The 16,210-nt window shown below is 45.8% G+C and overlaps 1 protein-coding gene across 2 annotated transcripts in view; it reads left to right on the top strand.

Moving 5' to 3' along the window:
* LOC144792874 (uncharacterized) overlaps positions 1-16,210 on the top strand; it is a 53,542-nt gene that overhangs the window by 1,356 nt on the left and 35,976 nt on the right. Inside the window, exon 2 of one of the 2 annotated variants that reach the window (XM_078668073.1) lies at positions 600-675. The gene's annotated coding sequence lies outside the window, so the exon portion shown is untranslated. Of the gene's footprint in view, positions 1-363; positions 676-16,210 lie in introns of those variants that run through there. The other variant, XM_078668074.1, reaches the window with a different exon arrangement.

Here is a 16,210-nt window from a genome sequence, read left to right as displayed (position 1 = left end):
TTTACTTTGTTTGCTCATGTTTGATTTACAGGCCGTTGTGTTTATGTTGTTTCTGAGCTCAGACTTGACTCAAAATTAATTTGTTTTTACTAGCGCTACTTACTTGTAGTTATATAGTACCAATTTATTGCATGTAAGCTTTAGAGAGGCTTCAACATTACACGCACGTCACTACAAATTTAGATACATTGCGCGCAAAATGTAAGACATTTGTTTTGAACTTTACGTGTTTTACCTTCACCATTTACATGCATGTGCACTTTTCGATATCTATACACACACACAGATACTAACTAACGTGAAGCAGGGAATTAGCACAGTGACATCTAGTAAAATCTAAGAGTAGCACAGGAATGTGGCTCCCGCACACTTTCACGAACTCATAGTAACTATTAGTTGCATGTGATATAATACAAACTTGGACGCTCCTCACAAGTAAACTCTATGCGCTACTTATGTGCACAGAGTTCTATCCATTTATCTCGACTTCTCCTTTCACTTCTCTTTGATCAGCTTTTCTTTACAGGCCATTGGCTTAATATGATGTTGTTTTGCTTGCGCTTGTTATCTTTTACTAACACTATCATTTATTTACACAGGAGCAAAAAAACGTTAAACCATTTGAGACAGCTGCACCATCACCTACACATCTTAAAACTTTGTTCAGTGAACACGGTACGTTTATAATAACAAATGTTTGTTTACTTTACGCATTCTTCTTTGTATTACTTGCTGTCTGTCCTAGGCATTCTTTACTGCATAATTGCACAAAAACTTTCACTCGTGATGCTAACTTCAAGTATTGTTTGTGAGTGAGGTCTGCACTAGTAAGGTCGCATTTAGAAGGAGAGATAACCAGCCTAAAGGTAAGGAAAACATGTAACAAACACTTTGTTCTACATTTCTCACACTCTTGCCTTCACTCGCCATCTACCTCCACATTTTATCTTCACTCTCTATCCTGCACTCTATCTTTCCTTTTCACACTTTGCTCCTGCCTGCTCTCCTTTTTTCCTGTCGTCCCTATCCCTTCTGCTTTCTTTCACTCTATTCCTTCTGCCCTCCTTCTTTCTCTCTTCTGCCATCCCTCTCTTCTGCCTTCTTACTCCCTCCTGCCCTCCCTTTCCAGCTCTCTTCTGTTTTTTTCCTCCATCTCTCTTGTTCTCTCCTTTCTGTTTCAATCTGTCTTCTTTTTGCCCTACCTTTCAATCTCTCTTCCTTTTGACCTCCTTCTATATCTCTCACACTCCTGGCTTCACTCTACATCTACCTCCCCTTTTTCTCCTCACTTTCTATCCTTCACTCTTTATCTTTTCTTTTCACGCTCTTGGCCTCCTTCCTGCACTCCTTTCTTCATATCCCCTCCCTTTCAATCTCTCTTCCTTTTGACCTCCCTTTATATTTCTCTCACTCCTGGCTTCACTCTACACCTACCTCCATATTTTCTACTCACTTCCATCCTACACTCTTTCTACCTCATCCCTCTGTCTCTCCTATCTTCACTCTCTCTCAGGCTCTCCTCTCTCCTTTAGCCTTTCTACTTTCTTCTCTTTCTTGCCTTCACTCTCTATCTACCCCCCATATTCTCATCACTCTCTATCCTGCACTGCTTACCTATTTTTTCACTCTCTCTTGCTCCTGCCCGCTTTACTGCTCCTTCTTTTTTGTTCTTCTTATCCCTTAGGCCTTCTCTCGCACTATTTCCTCTGCCCTCCCTCTTGCTCTCTCTTCTGCCATCTATATCTCTTCTTCCGCCCTCCCTTTCCACCTCTCTTATGATCTTTTACCTTCTTATCCTCCATCTCTCTCTTGTTATCTCTCCTTACTGTTTCAATCTCTCTTCCTTTTGCCCTTCCTCTACATCTCTCACAATCCAGCTATCCTGCACTCTCTTCATTTTGACCTCTTCCTCAATCTCTTATTTCTCTCTCCTTGGTTTCAATGTCTCTTCCTTTCGCCCTCCCTCTACATCTCTCACACTCCTGCCTTTCACTCCATCTACATCCACATTTTCTACTCACTTTCTATCCCGCACTCCTTATCTTTTCTTTTCACACTCTCTCGCTTCTGCCCTCCTTCCTGCTCTATTCTTTCCTGCCCTCCCTATCTCTTCTGCCTTCTCTCACTCTATTACCTCTGCCCTTCTCTCTTCTGTTATCTCTCTTCTGCCTTTTTAGTCTCTACTGCCCTCCCTTTCCATCTCTTTCACCTTCTTGTCCTCCATCTCTCTCCTCCTCCTCTAGCCCTCCTTCTCCTTTCCGCCCTCCCTCTCTTACCTGCTGCACTCTCCTTTCTGCCATTCTCACACTTTCCTATTTTCCCTCATGCCCGACAGGTAAACTTACAAAGTGAAAGCACATTTGTAAACAAAATGCTCCTTACCTGATTGCTTCTGCACAGGTCCATGTGTAAAGGGCAAGTGAAGAGAATGCATGAGTAAAGAGGGTGTGTGCAGAGAAAGTGTTTTGCAGAGAAAGAAAGTACAAAGAGATCAAGTGCAAATACTGCATGTTTAATAGGGCATGTATAGAGGCTATACGTTGACAAGTGTTAATAATAAGAAAGTGAGTGCAGGTCAAAAATCTGCAAACTGCAATGGTGTTGCTTAGGTGAGGCACTGTCAACTTTTATTTCCTTTTTTCTGTCTACATTACGATACTAATACCTTTGTCTCTCTCCCTTCTATCCTCTCTTTCTTGCCCTACATCCTTCCTTCTCACTCCCTCCCTTTCCCACTCTCTACCTCTGTATCCTGTCCTCTCCTCTTTGCATATGCCCTCTCAACATGCGCTATCACTGCACACAGCCTCTCTACACACGGCCTCTCTACACAGGTCCATGTGTAGAGAAGGGCAAGTGAAGAGAAGGCATGAGTAAAGAGGGCGTGTGCAGAGAGGGTGTTTTCCGAACAGGGCAAGTACAGAGAGATCAAGTGCAAATAGTGCATGTTTGAAAGGGCATGTGTAGAGGCTATAAGTTGACCAGTGCTTATGATGAGAAAGTGAGTGCAGGTGACAACAAATCTGCACACTCCAATGGCTATCACTGCACACAGCCTCTCTACACACGGCCTCTCTACACAGGTCCATGTGTAGAGAAGGGCAAGTGAAGAGAAGGCATGAGTAAAGAGGGCGTGTGCAGAGAGGGTGTTTTCCGAACAGGGCAAGTACAGAGAGATCAAGTGCAAATAGTGCATGTTTGAAAGGGCATGTGTAGAGGCTATAAGTTGACCAGTGCTTATGATGAGAAAGTGAGTGCAGGTGACAACAAATCTGCACACTCCAATGGCGTTCCTTATGTGATGAGAACAAATCTGCAAACTCCAATGGTGTTGCTTTCCTGAGCCACTGTCAACTTTTTCACGCATTTTTTTCCTCTTTCTGTCTACATTACTACACTAATATCTGCCCCCTCTCTCCCTTCTACCCTCTCTCTTTCTTGCCCTACATCCTTCCTTCTCACTCACTCCCTTTCCGCTCTCTCCCACTCTCTCCCTTTCCACCTCTCTTCTGCTCTCTTTCACTTTATTGTCTTCAATCTCTTATGTCTCTCTCCTTTGTTTCAATCGCTCTTCCTTTCGCCCTCCCTCTACATCTCTCACACTCCTGCCTTTCACTCTCCATCTACATCTCCATGTTCTCCTCACTCTCTATCCTGCACTCCTTATCTTTTCTTTCAGCACTCTCTCGCTTCTGCCCTCCTTCCTGCTCTATTCTTTCCTGCCCTCCCTATCTCTTCTGCCTTCTCTCACTCTATTACCTCTGACCTTCTCTCTTCTGTTATCTCTCTCTTCTGCCTTTTTAGTCTCTACTGCCCGCCCTTTCCATCTCTTTCACTTTCTTGTCCTCCATCACTCTCTCTCCTCGTCTAGCCCTCCTTCCCGCACTCCCTCTCTTACATGCCGCCCTCTCCTTTCTGCCATTCTCACACTTTTCCTTTCTGCCATTCTCACACTTTCCTATCTTCCCTCATGCCCGACAGGTAAACTTACAAAGTGAAAGCACATTTGTAAACAAAATGCTCCTTACCTGATTGCTTCTGCACAGGTCCATGTGTAAAGGGCAAGTGAAGAGAATGCATGAGTAAAGAGGGTGTGTGCAGAGAAAGTGTTTTGCAGAGAAAGCAAGTTCAAAGAGATTAAGTGCAAATACTGCATGTATAGAGGCTATACGTTGCCAAGTGTTAATAATAAGAAAGTGAGTGCAGGTGAAAAATCTGCAAACTGCAATGGTGTTGCTTACGTGAGGCACTGTCAACTTGTACACAACTTTTATTTCCTTTTTTCTGTCTACATTACGATACTAATACCTTTGTCTCTCTCCCTTCTATCCTCTTTCTTGCCCTACATCCCTCCTTCTCACTCCCTCCCCCTCTCCCACTCTGTCTCCCTTTCCACCTCTCTTTTCCATTATTATCCTCAATCTCTCTTTTTTCTCTCCTTTGTTTCAATCCCTCTTCCTTTTGTCCTCTCTCTACATCTCTCACACCCCTGCCTTACACTCTCCATCCCCATTTTTTTCCTCACTCTTTAACCTGCACTCCTTATGTTTTCTTTCCACACTCTCTCGCTCCTGTCTTCCTTCCTGCTCTATTCTTTCCTGGCCTCTCTATCCCTTTTGCCTTTTCTCACTCTATTACATCTGCCCTCCTTCTTGCTCTCTCTTCGGTTATCCCTCTCTTCTGCCTTCTTAGTCTCTACTGCCCTCCCTTTCCACCTCTCTTCTGCTTTCACCTTCTTGTCTTCCATCTCTTTCTCCTCCTCTAGTCCTCCTTCCCGCACTCCCTCTTAACAGCCGCCCTCTCCTTTCTGCCTTTCTCACACCCTCCTACCTTCCCTCATGCCCTCACACTCCTTTATGCCCTTACACTCTCTTCTGCCTCTATTCCTTCCTGCCCTCCCTCTCTATCCTGCACTCGCTTCCTTTTGATCTTTCTTCTTTCTTACTCCTGTCCTCTTTCATGCCTTCCCTTATCTTTCTGCCCTCTCTTCTTCTTCCATTTTTTTCTGCCCTCCCACTACTTCTTGCACTTTCTCATTCCTACACTACCTCTGTATCCTGTCCTCTCCTCTTTGCATATGCCCTCTCAACATGCGCTATCACTGCACACAGCCTCTCTACACACGGCCTCTCTGCACATGCCTCTCTCCATATGATCTCTCTGCACAGGTCCATGTGTAGAGAGGGCAAGTGAAGAGAAGGCATGAGTAAAGAGGGCGTGTGCAGAGAGGGTGTTTTCCGGACAGGCCAAGTACAGAGAGATCAAGTGCAAATAGTGCATGTTTGAAAGGGCATGTGTAGAGGCTATAAGTTGACTAGTGCTTATGATGAGAAAGTGAGTGCAGGTAACAACAAATCTGCAAACTCCAATGGTGTTCCTTATGTGATGGGAACAAATCTGCAAACTCCAATGGTGTTGCTTTCCTGAGGCACTGTCAACTTTTTCACACATTTTTTTCCTCTTTCTGTCTACATTACTACACTAATACCTGCCCCCTCTCTCCCTTCTACCCTCTCTCTTTCTTGTGCTACATCCTTCCTTCTCACTCACTCCCTTTCCCCCCTCTCCCACTCTGTCTCCCTTTCCACCTCTTTTTTCCATTATTATCCTCAATCTCTCTTTTTTCTCTCCTTTGTTTCAATCCCTCTTCCTTTTGTCCTCTCTCTACATCTCTCACACCCCTGCCTTACACTCTCCATCCCCATTTTTTTCCTCACTCTTTATCCTGCACTCCTTATGTTTTCTTTCCACACTCTCTCGCTCCTGTCTTCCTTCCTGCTCTATTCTTTCCTGGCCTCTCTATCCCTTTTGCCTTTTCTCACTCTATTACATCTGCGGGAGGGGGTGGGAGAGGACACGGACGGCGGGAGGGGGCGGGAGAGGACACGGACGGCGGGAAACGTGCACAGGACAGCGAGGGGGGGCGGAAAGGCACACGGAGGGGGCGGGAATGGACAGCGCATCTGAAATCACTTTCAGTGAAAGGGGAGGGAACGGGAAAAAACGTAACTCCGCCCAGGGAAAAAATCTCAGGAATGCCCCCGAATCTGGTCCGGCCTTGATGGACAGATCCGGCACTCAATGGCAAGCCTCCCTTTATGGAGCTAGCCAATGAGAGCCGGGGGACGTTCCCGAAGTCCTTATTGTCAACAAAGGATTTCCTACGGAGGAAACAGAAAAAATACATTAAGAGCTAAAACTGGAAAATACGTAAACTTACAAAGTGAAAACACATTTACAACAAAAATGCTCCTTACTTGATCGCGTCGTGGAACAGCTTACCGGCGAAGCGCGACCCACCCAGAACGTAACATCAAGAGCACTTTCGTCAAAAAAGCAATTTAAAATACCGATTCAAAGAAATGTACCCCCCCCCCCACAAAAATAACATAACAGTTCGCCCGACAGGTAAACTTACAAAGTGAAAGCACATTTCTAATAAAAATTAAATGCTGCTTACCTGATTGCTTCTGCACAGGTCCATATGTAAAGGGCAAGTGAAGAGAATGCATGAGTAAAGAGGGTGTGTGCAGAGATGGTGTTTTGCAGAGAAAGTGTTTTGCAGAGAAAGCAAGTACAAAGAGATCAAGTGCAAATACTGCATGTTTAAGAGGGCATGTATAGAGGCTATACGTTGACAAGTGTTAATAAGAAAGGGAGTGCAGGTGAAAAATCTGCAAACTGCAATGGTGTTGCTTATGTGAGGCACTGTCAACTTTTACACAACAGTTATTTCCTTTTTTCTGTCTACATTACGATACTAATACCATTGTCTCTCTCCCTTCTATCCTCTCTTTCTTGCCCTACATCCCTCCTTCTCACTCCCTCCCCCCTCTCCCACTCTGTCTCCCTTTCCACCTCTCTTTTCCATTATTATCCTCAATCTCTCTTTTTTATCTCCTTTGTTTCAATGCCTCTTCCTTTTGTCCTCTCTCTACATCTCTCACACCCCTGCCTTACACTCTCCATCCCCATTTTTTTCCTCACTCTTTATCCTGCTCTCCTTATGTTTTCTTTCCACACTCTCTCGCTCCTGCCTTCCTTCCTGCTCTATTCTTTCCTGGCCTCTCTATCCCTTTTGCCTTTTCTCACTCTATTACATCTGCCCTCCTTCTTGCTCTCTCTTCCGTTATCCCTCTCTTCTGCCTTCTTAGTCTCTACTGCCCGCCCTTTCCACCTCTCTTATGCTTTCACCTTCTTGTCTTCCATCTTTCTCCTCCTCTAGTCCTCCTTCCCGCACTCCCTCTTAACAGCCGCCCTCTCCTTTCTGCCTTTCTCACACCCTCCTACCTTCCCTCATGCCCTCACACTCCTTCATGCCCTTACACTCTCTTCTGCCTCTATTCCTTCCTGCCCTCCCTCTCTATCCTGCACTCGCTTCCTTTTGATCTTTCTTCTTTCTTACTCCTGTCCTCTTTCATGCCTTCCCTTTTCTTTTTGCCCTCTCTTCTTCTTCCATTTTTTTCTGCCCTCCCACTACTTCTTGCACTTTCTCATTCCTACACTACCTCTGTATCCTGTCCTCTCCTCTTTGCATATGCCCTCTCAACATGCGCTATCACTGCACACAGCCTCTCTACACACGGCCTCTCTGCACATGCCTCTCTCCATATGATCTCTCTGCACAGGTCCATGTGTAGAGAGGGAAAGGGAAGAGAAGGCATGAGTAAAGAGGGCGTGTGCAGAGAGGGTGTTTTCCGAACAGGGCAAGTACAGAGAGATCAAGTGCAAATAGTGCATGTTTGAAAGGGCATGTGTAGAGGCTATAAGTTGACCAGTGCTTATGATGAGAAAGTGAGTGCAGGTGACAACAAATCTGCACACTCCAATGGCGTTCCTTATGTGATGAGAACAAATCTGCAAACTCCAATGGTGTTGCTTTCCTGAGGCACTGTCAACTTTTTCACGCATTTTTTTCCTCTTTCTGTCTACATTACTACACTAATATCTGCCCCCTCTCTCCCTTCTACCCTCTCTCTTTCTTGCCCTACATCCTTCCTTCTCACTCACTCCCTTTCCGCTCTCTCCCACTCTCTCCCTTTCCACCTCTCTTCTGCTCTCTTTCACTTTATTGTCTTCAATCTCTTATGTCTCTCTCCTTTGTTTCAATCGCTCTTCCTTTCGCCCTCCCTCTACATCTCTCACACTCCTGCCTTTCACTCTCCATCTACATCCCCATGTTCTCCTCACTCTCTATCCTGCACTCCTTATCTTTTCTTTCAGCACTCTCTCGCTTCTGCCCTCCTTCCTGCTCTATTCTTTCCTGCCCTCCCTATCTCTTCTGCCTTCTCTCACTCTATTACCTCTGACCTTCTCTCTTCTGTTATCTCTCTCTTCTGCCTTTTTAGTCTCTACTGCCCGCCCTTTCCATCTCTTTCACTTTCTTGTCCTCCATCACTCTCTCTCCTCGTCTAGCCCTCCTTCCCGCACTCCCTCTCTTACATGCCGCCCTCTCCTTTCTGCCATTCTCACACTTTTCCTTTCTGCCATTCTCACACTTTTCCTTTCTGCCATTCTCACACTTTCCTATCTTCCCTCATGCCCGACAGGTAAACTTACAAAGTGAAAGCACATTTGTAAACAAAATGCTCCTTACCTGATTGCTTCTGCACAGGTCCATGTGTAAAGGGCAAGTGAAGAGAATGCATGAGTAAAGAGGGTGTGTGCAGAGAAAGTGTTTTGCAGAGAAAGCAAGTTCAAAGAGATTAAGTGCAAATACTGCATGTATAGAGGCTATACGTTGCCAAGTGTTAATAATAAGAAAGTGAGTGCAGGTGAAAAATCTGCAAACTGCAATGGTGTTGCTTACGTGAGGCACTGTCAACTTGTACACAACTTTTATTTCCTTTTTTCTGTCTACATTACGATACTAATACCTTTGTCTCTCTCCCTTCTATCCTCTTTCTTGCCCTACATCCCTCCATCTCACTCCCTCCCCCTCTCCCACTCTGTCTCCCTTTCCACCTCTCTTTTCCATTATTATCCTCAATCTCTCTTTTTTCTCTCCTTTGTTTCAATCCCTCTTCCTTTTGTCCTCTCTCTACATCTCTCACACCCCTGCCTTACACTCTCCATCCCCATTTTTTTCCTCACTCTTTAACCTGCACTCCTTATGTTTTCTTTCCACACTCTCTCGCTCCTGTCTTCCTTCCTGCTCTATTCTTTCCTGGCCTCTCTATCCCTTTTGCCTTTTCTCACTCTATTACATCTGCCCTCCTTCTTGCTCTCTCTTCGGTTATCCCTCTCTTCTGCCTTCTTAGTCTCTACTGCCCTCCCTTTCCACCTCTCTTCTGCTTTCACCTTCTTGTCTTCCATCTCTTTCTCCTCCTCTAGTCCTCCTTCCCGCACTCCCTCTTAACAGCCGGCCTCTCCTTTCTGCCTTTCTCACACCCTCCTACCTTCCCTCATGCCCTCACACTCCTTTATGCCCTTACACTCTCTTCTGCCTCTATTCCTTACTGCCCTTCATCTCTATCCTGCACTCGCTTCCTTTTGATCTTTCTTCTTTCTTACTCCTGTCCTCTTTCATGCCTTCCCTTTTCTTTCTGCCCTCTCTTCTTCTTCCATTTTTTTCTGCCCTCCCACTACTTCTTGCACTTTCTCATTCCTACACTACCTCTGTATCCTGTCCTCTCCTCTTTGCATATGCCCTCTCAACATGCGCTATCACTGCACACAGCCTCTCTACACACGGCCTCTCTGCACATGCCTCTCTCCATATGATCTCTCTGCACAGGTCCATGTGTAGAGAGGGCAAGTGAAGAGAAGGCATGAGTAAAGAGGGCGTGTGCAGAGAGGGTGTTTTCCGGACAGGCCAAGTACAGAGAGATCAAGTGCAAATAGTGCATGTTTGAAAGGGCATGTGTAGAGGCTATAAGTTGACTAGTGCTTATGATGAGAAAGTGAGTGCAGGTAACAACAAATCTGCAAACTCCAATGGTGTTCCTTATGTGATGAGAACAAATCTGCAAACTCCAATGGTGTTGCTTTCCTGAGGCACTGTCAACTTTTTCACACATTTTTTTCCTCTTTCTGTCTACATTACTACACTAATACCTGCCCCCTCTCTCCCTTCTACCCTCTCTCTTTCTTGTCCTACATCCTTCCTTCTCACTCACTCCCTTTCCCCCCTCTCCCACTCTGTCTCCCTTTCCACTTCTTTTTTCCATTATTATCCTCAATCTCTCTTTTTTCTCTCCTTTGTTTCAATCCCTCTTCCTTTTGTCCTCTCTCTACATCTCTCACACCCCTGCCTTACACTCTCCATCCCCATTTTTTTCCTCACTCTTTATCCTGCACTCCTTATGTTTTCTTTCCACACTCTCTCGCTCCTGTCTTCCTTCCTGCTCTATTCTTTCCTGGCCTCTCTATCCCTTTTGCCTTTTCTCACTCTATTACATCTGCGGGAGGGGGCGGGAGAGGACACGGACGGCGGGAGGGGGCGGGAGAGGACACGGACGGCGGGAAACGTGCACAGGACAGCGAGGGGGGGGGCGGAAAGGTACACGGAGGGGGCGGGAATGGACAGCGCATCTGAAATCACTTTCAGTGAAAGGGGAGGGAACGGGAAAAAACGTAACTCCGCCCAGGGAAAAAATCTCAGGAATGCCCCCGAATCTGGTCCGGCCTTGATGGACAGATCCGGCACTCAATGGCAAGCCTCCATTTATGGAGCTAGCCAATGAGAGCCGGGGGACGTTCCCGAAGTCCTTATTGTCAACAAAGGATTTCCTACGGAGGAAACAGAAAAAATACATTAAGAGCTAAAACTGTGAAAGCACATTTGTAATCGAAAATGCTCCTTACCTGATAACAGCTCACATGACACCGCCGAACCTACAAAGGAAACAGAAAAAATACAGTAAGAGCTAAAAAGGGAAAATACGTAAACTTACAAAGTGAAAAGACATTTACAACTAAAATGCTGCTTACCTGATCGCGTCGTGGAACAGCTTACCGGAGAAGCGCGCCCCACCCAGAACGTAACATCAAGAGCACTTTCGTCAAAAAAGCAATTTGAAATACCGATTCAAAGAAATGTCACCTCCCCGCAAAAATAACATAACAGTCCGCCCGACAGGTAAACTTACAAAGAGAAAGCACATTTCTAATAAAAATTAAATGCTGCTTACCTGATTGCTTCTGCACAGGTCCATGTGTAAAGGGCAAGTGAAGAGAATGCATGAGTAAAGAGGGTGTGTGCAGAGATGGTGTTTTGCAGAGAAAGTGTTTTGCAGAGAAAGCAAGTACAAAGAGATCAAGTGCAAATACTGCATGTTTAAGAGGGCATGTATAGAGGCTATACGTTGACAAGTGTTAATAAGAAAGTGAGTGCATGTGAAAAATCTGCAAACTGCAATGGTGTTGCTTATGTGAGGCACTGTCAACTTTTACACAACAGTTATTTCCTTTTTTCTGTCTACATTACGATACTAATACCATTGTCTCTCTCCCTTCTATCCTCTCTCTTGCCCTACATCCCTCCTTCTCACTCCCTCCCCCCTCTCCCACTCTGTCTCCCTTTCCACCTCTCTTTTCCATTATTATCCTCAATCTCTCTTTTTTATCTCCTTTGTTTCAATGCCTCTTCCTTTTGTCCTCTCTCTACATCTCTCACACCCCTGCCTTACACTCTCCATCCCCATTTTTTTCCTCACTCTTTAACCTGCACTCCTTATGTTTTCTTTCCACACTCTCTCGCTCCTGTCTTCCTTCCTGCTCTATTCTTTCCTGGCCTCTCTATCCCTTTTGCCTTTTCTCACTCTATTACATCTGCCCTCCTTCTTGCTCTCTCTTCGGTTATCCCTCTCTTCTGCCTTCTTAGTCTCTACTGCCCTCCCTTTCCACCTCTCTTCTGCTTTCACCTTCTTGTCTTCCATCTCTTTCTCCTCCTCTAGTCCTCCTTCCTGCACTCCCTCTTAACAGCCGCCCTCTCCTTTCTGCCTTTCTCACACCCTCCTACCTTCCCTCATGCCCTCACACTCCTTCATGCCCTTACACTCTCTTCTGCCTCTATTCCTTCCTGCCCTCCCTCTCTATCCTGCACTCGCTTCCTTTTGATCTTTCTTCTTTCTTACTCCTGTCCTCTTTCATGCCTTCCCTTTTCTTTTTGCCCTCTCTTCTTCTTCCATTTTTTTCTGCCCTCCCACTACTTCTTGCACTTTCTCATTCCTACACTACCTCTGTATCCTGTCCTCTCCTCTTTTCATATGCCCTCTCAACATGCGCTATCACTGCACACAGCCTCTCTACACACGGCCTCTCTGCACATGCCTCTCTCCATATGATCTCTCTGCACAGGTCCATGTGTAGAGAGGGAAAGGGAAGAGAAGGCATGAGTAAAGAGGGCGTGTGCAGAGAGGGTGTTTTCCGGACAGGGCAAGTACAGAGAGATCAAGTGCAAATAGTGCATGTTTGAAAGGGCATGTGTAGAGGCTATAAGTTGACTAGTGCTTATGATGAGAAAGTGAGTGCAGGTAACAACAAATCTGCAAACTCCAATGGTGTTCCTTATGTGATGAGAACAAATCTGCAAACTCCAATGGTGTTGCTTTCCTGAGGCACTGTCAAGTTTTTCACACATTTTTTTCCTCTTTCTGTCTACATTACTACACTAATACCTGCCCCCTCTCTCCCTTCTACCCTCTCTCTTTCTTGTCCTACATCCTTCCTTCTCACTCACTCCCTTTCCCCCCTCTCCCACTCTGTCTCCCTTTCCACCTCTTTTTTCCATTATTATCCTCAATCTCTCTTTTTTCTCTCCTTTGTTTCAATCCCTCTTCCTTTTGTCCTCTCTCTACATCTCTCACATCCCTGCCTTACACTCTCCATCCCCATTTTTTTCCTCACTCTTTATCCTGCACTCCTTATGTTTTCTTTCCACACTCTCTCGCTCCTGTCTTCCTTCCTGCTTTATTCTTTCCTGGCCTCTCTATCCCTTTTGCCTTTTCTCACTCTATTACATCTGCGGGAGGGGGCGAGAGAGGACACGGACGGCGGGAGGGGGCGGGAGAGGACACGGACGGCGGGAAACGTGCACAGGACAGCGAGGGGGGGGCGGAAAGGTACACGGAGGGGGCGGGAATGGACAGCGCATCTGAAATCACTTTCAGTGAAAGGGGAGGGAACGGGAAAAAACGTAACTCCGCCCAGGGAAAAAATCTCAGGAATGCCCCCGAATCTGGTCCGGCCTTGATGGACAGATCCGGCACTCAATGGCAAGCCTCCATTTATGGAGCTAGCCAATGAGAGCCGGGGGACGTTCCCGAAGTCCTTATTGTCAACAAAGGATTTCCTACGGAGGAAACAGAAAAAATACATTAAGAGCTAAAACTGTGAAAGCACATTTGTAATCGAAAATGCTCCTTACCTGATAACAGCTCACATGACACCGCCGAACCTACAAAGGAAACAGAAAAAATACAGTAAGAGCTAAAAAGGGAAAATACGTAAACTTTCAAAGTGAAAAGACATTTACAACTAAAATGCTGCTTACCTGATCGCGTCGTGGAACAGCTTACCGGAGAAGCGCGCCCCACCCAGAACGTAACATCAAGAGCACTTTCGTCAAAAAAGCAATTTAAAATACCGATTCAAAGAAATGTCACCCCCCCCGCAAAAATAACATAACAGTCCGCCCGACAGGTAAACTTACAAAGTGAAAGCACATTTCTAATAAAAATTAAATGCTGCTTACCTGATTGCTTCTGCACAGGTCCATGTGTAAAGGGCAAGTGAAGAGAATGCATGAGTAAAGAGGGTGTGTGCAGAGATGGTGTTTTGCAGAGAAAGTGTTTTGCAGAGAAAGCAAGTACAAAGAGATCAAGTGCAAATACTGCATGTTTAAGAGGGCATGTATAGAGGCTATACGTTGACAAGTGTTAATAAGAAAGTGAGTGCATGTGAAAAATCTGCAAACTGCAATGGTGTTGCTTATGTGAGGCACTGTCAACTTTTACACAACAGTTATTTCCTTTTTTCTGTCTACATTACGATACTAATACCATTGTCTCTCTCCCTTCTATCCTCTCTCTTGCCCTACATCCCTCCTTCTCACTCCCTCCCCCTCTCCCACTCTGTCTCCCTTTCCACCTCTCTTTTCCATTATTATCCTCAATCTCTCTTTTTTATCTCCTTTGTTTCAATGCCTCTTCCTTTTGTCCTCTCTCTACATCTCTCACACCCCTGCCTTACACTCTCCATCCCCATTTTTTTCCTCACTCTTTAACCTGCACTCCTTATGTTTTCTTTCCACACTCTCTCGCTCCTGTCTTCCTTCCTGCTCTATTCTTTCCTGGCCTCTCTATCCCTTTTGCCTTTTCTCACTCTATTACATCTGCCCTCCTTCTTGCTCTCTCTTCGGTTATCCCTCTCTTCTGCCTTCTTAGTCTCTACTGCCCTCCCTTTCCACCTCTCTTCTGCTTTCACCTTCTTGTCTTCCATCTCTTTCTCCTCCTCTAGTCCTCCTTCCTGCACTCCCTCTTAACAGCCGCCCTCTCCTTTCTGCCTTTCTCACACCCTCCTACCTTCCCTCATGCCCTCACACTCCTTCATGCCCTTACACTCTCTTCTGCCTCTATTCCTTCCTGCCCTCCCTCTCTATCCTGCACTCGCTTCCTTTTGATCTTTCTTCTTTCTTACTCCTGTCCTCTTTCATGCCTTCCCTTTTCTTTTTGCCCTCTCTTCTTCTTCCATTTTTTTCTGCCCTCCCACTACTTCTTGCACTTTCTCATTCCTACACTACCTCTGTATCCTGTCCTCTCCTCTTTGCATATGCCCTCTCAACATGCGCTATCACTGCACACAGCCTCTCTACACACGGCCTCTCTGCACATGCCTCTCTCCATATGATCTCTCTGCACAGGTCCATGTGTAGAGAGGGAAAGGGAAGAGAAGGCATGAGTAAAGAGGGCGTGTGCAGAGAGGGTGTTTTCCGGACAGGGCAAGTACAGAGAGATCAAGTGCAAATAGTGCATGTTTGAAAGGGCATGTGTAGAGGCTATAAGTTGACCAGTGCTTATGATGAGAAAGTGAGTGCAGGTGACAACAAATCTGCAAACTCCAATGGTGTTCCTTATGTGATGAGAACTAATCTGCAAACTCCAATGGTGTTGCTTTCCTGAGGCACTGTAAAATTTTTCACGCATTTTTTTACTCTTTCTGTCTACATTACTACACTAATATCTGCCCCCTCTCTCCCTTCTACCCTCTCTTTCTTGCCCTACATCCTTCCTACTCACTCCCTTTCCCCTCTCTCCCACTCTCTCCCTTTCCACCTCTCTTTCATGTTATTGTCCTCAAGATCTTTTTTCTCTCTTCTTTGTTTCAATGTCACTTCCTTTCGCCCTCCCTCTACATCTCTCACACTCCTGCCTTTCACTCTCCATCTACATCCACATTTTCTACTCACTTTCTATCCCGCACTCCTTATTTTTTCTTTCAACACTCTCTCGCTTCTGCCCTCATTCCTGCTCTATTCTTTCCTGCCCTCCCTATCTCTTCTGCCTTCTCTCACTCTATTACCTCTGACCTTCTCTCTTCTGTTATCTCTCTCTTCTGCCTTTTTAGTTTCTACTGCCCTCCCTTTCCATCTCTCTTTCACCTTCTTGTCCTCCATCTCTCTCTCCTCCTCTAGCCCTCCTTCTCTTTTCCGCCCTCCCTCTCTTACCTGCCGCCCTCTCTCCCACTCTGTTCTGCTCTCTTCCTTATGCCCTACCTCTCTTTCTTGCCCCCTCTTTCTTCTGCACTCATCATCTACCCTCTCTCGTCCTTTCTTGCTCTTCCTCTCTCTTCTGCCGCTGTCTCCTGCCCTCCCCCTCCTTCCTGACCATACTCTCTTTGGCCTTCCCTTCTTTCCTCAATCTACATCCCTCCCCCTTCCTTTTTGACTTCTCTCCTACTCCTACACACCCACCCCCTCCATCCTGCCCTCACTCTCCCTCCTGTCCTCTCTCTCATTCTTTCCTTCTCCCTTCCTCCACCATCTCTCTTAAATTCCATCTCTATCACTTATTCTCTTGCTCTCAATCTCCGTGTCTCTCCCTCTTGCCCTCTCTCATTTATCTTCACTTTCTATCTTGCCCTCTCTCACCTTCTTGCACTCTACACATGCACTCTTTACACACACACACTCTCTACACACAATGTATCATACACACTTAACCTACAATATATGCTACATTATTCTTTAAAACTTACTCAAAAACAGGTT

The sequence above is a fragment of the Lissotriton helveticus genome, chromosome 11 (assembly GCF_964261635.1).
Source record: "Lissotriton helveticus chromosome 11, aLisHel1.1, whole genome shotgun sequence".
Taxonomy (NCBI): Eukaryota; Metazoa; Chordata; class Amphibia; order Caudata; family Salamandridae; genus Lissotriton; species Lissotriton helveticus.
Note: the sequence above shows the minus strand (reverse complement) of the source record. Positions and strands in the feature narration are given on the sequence as shown.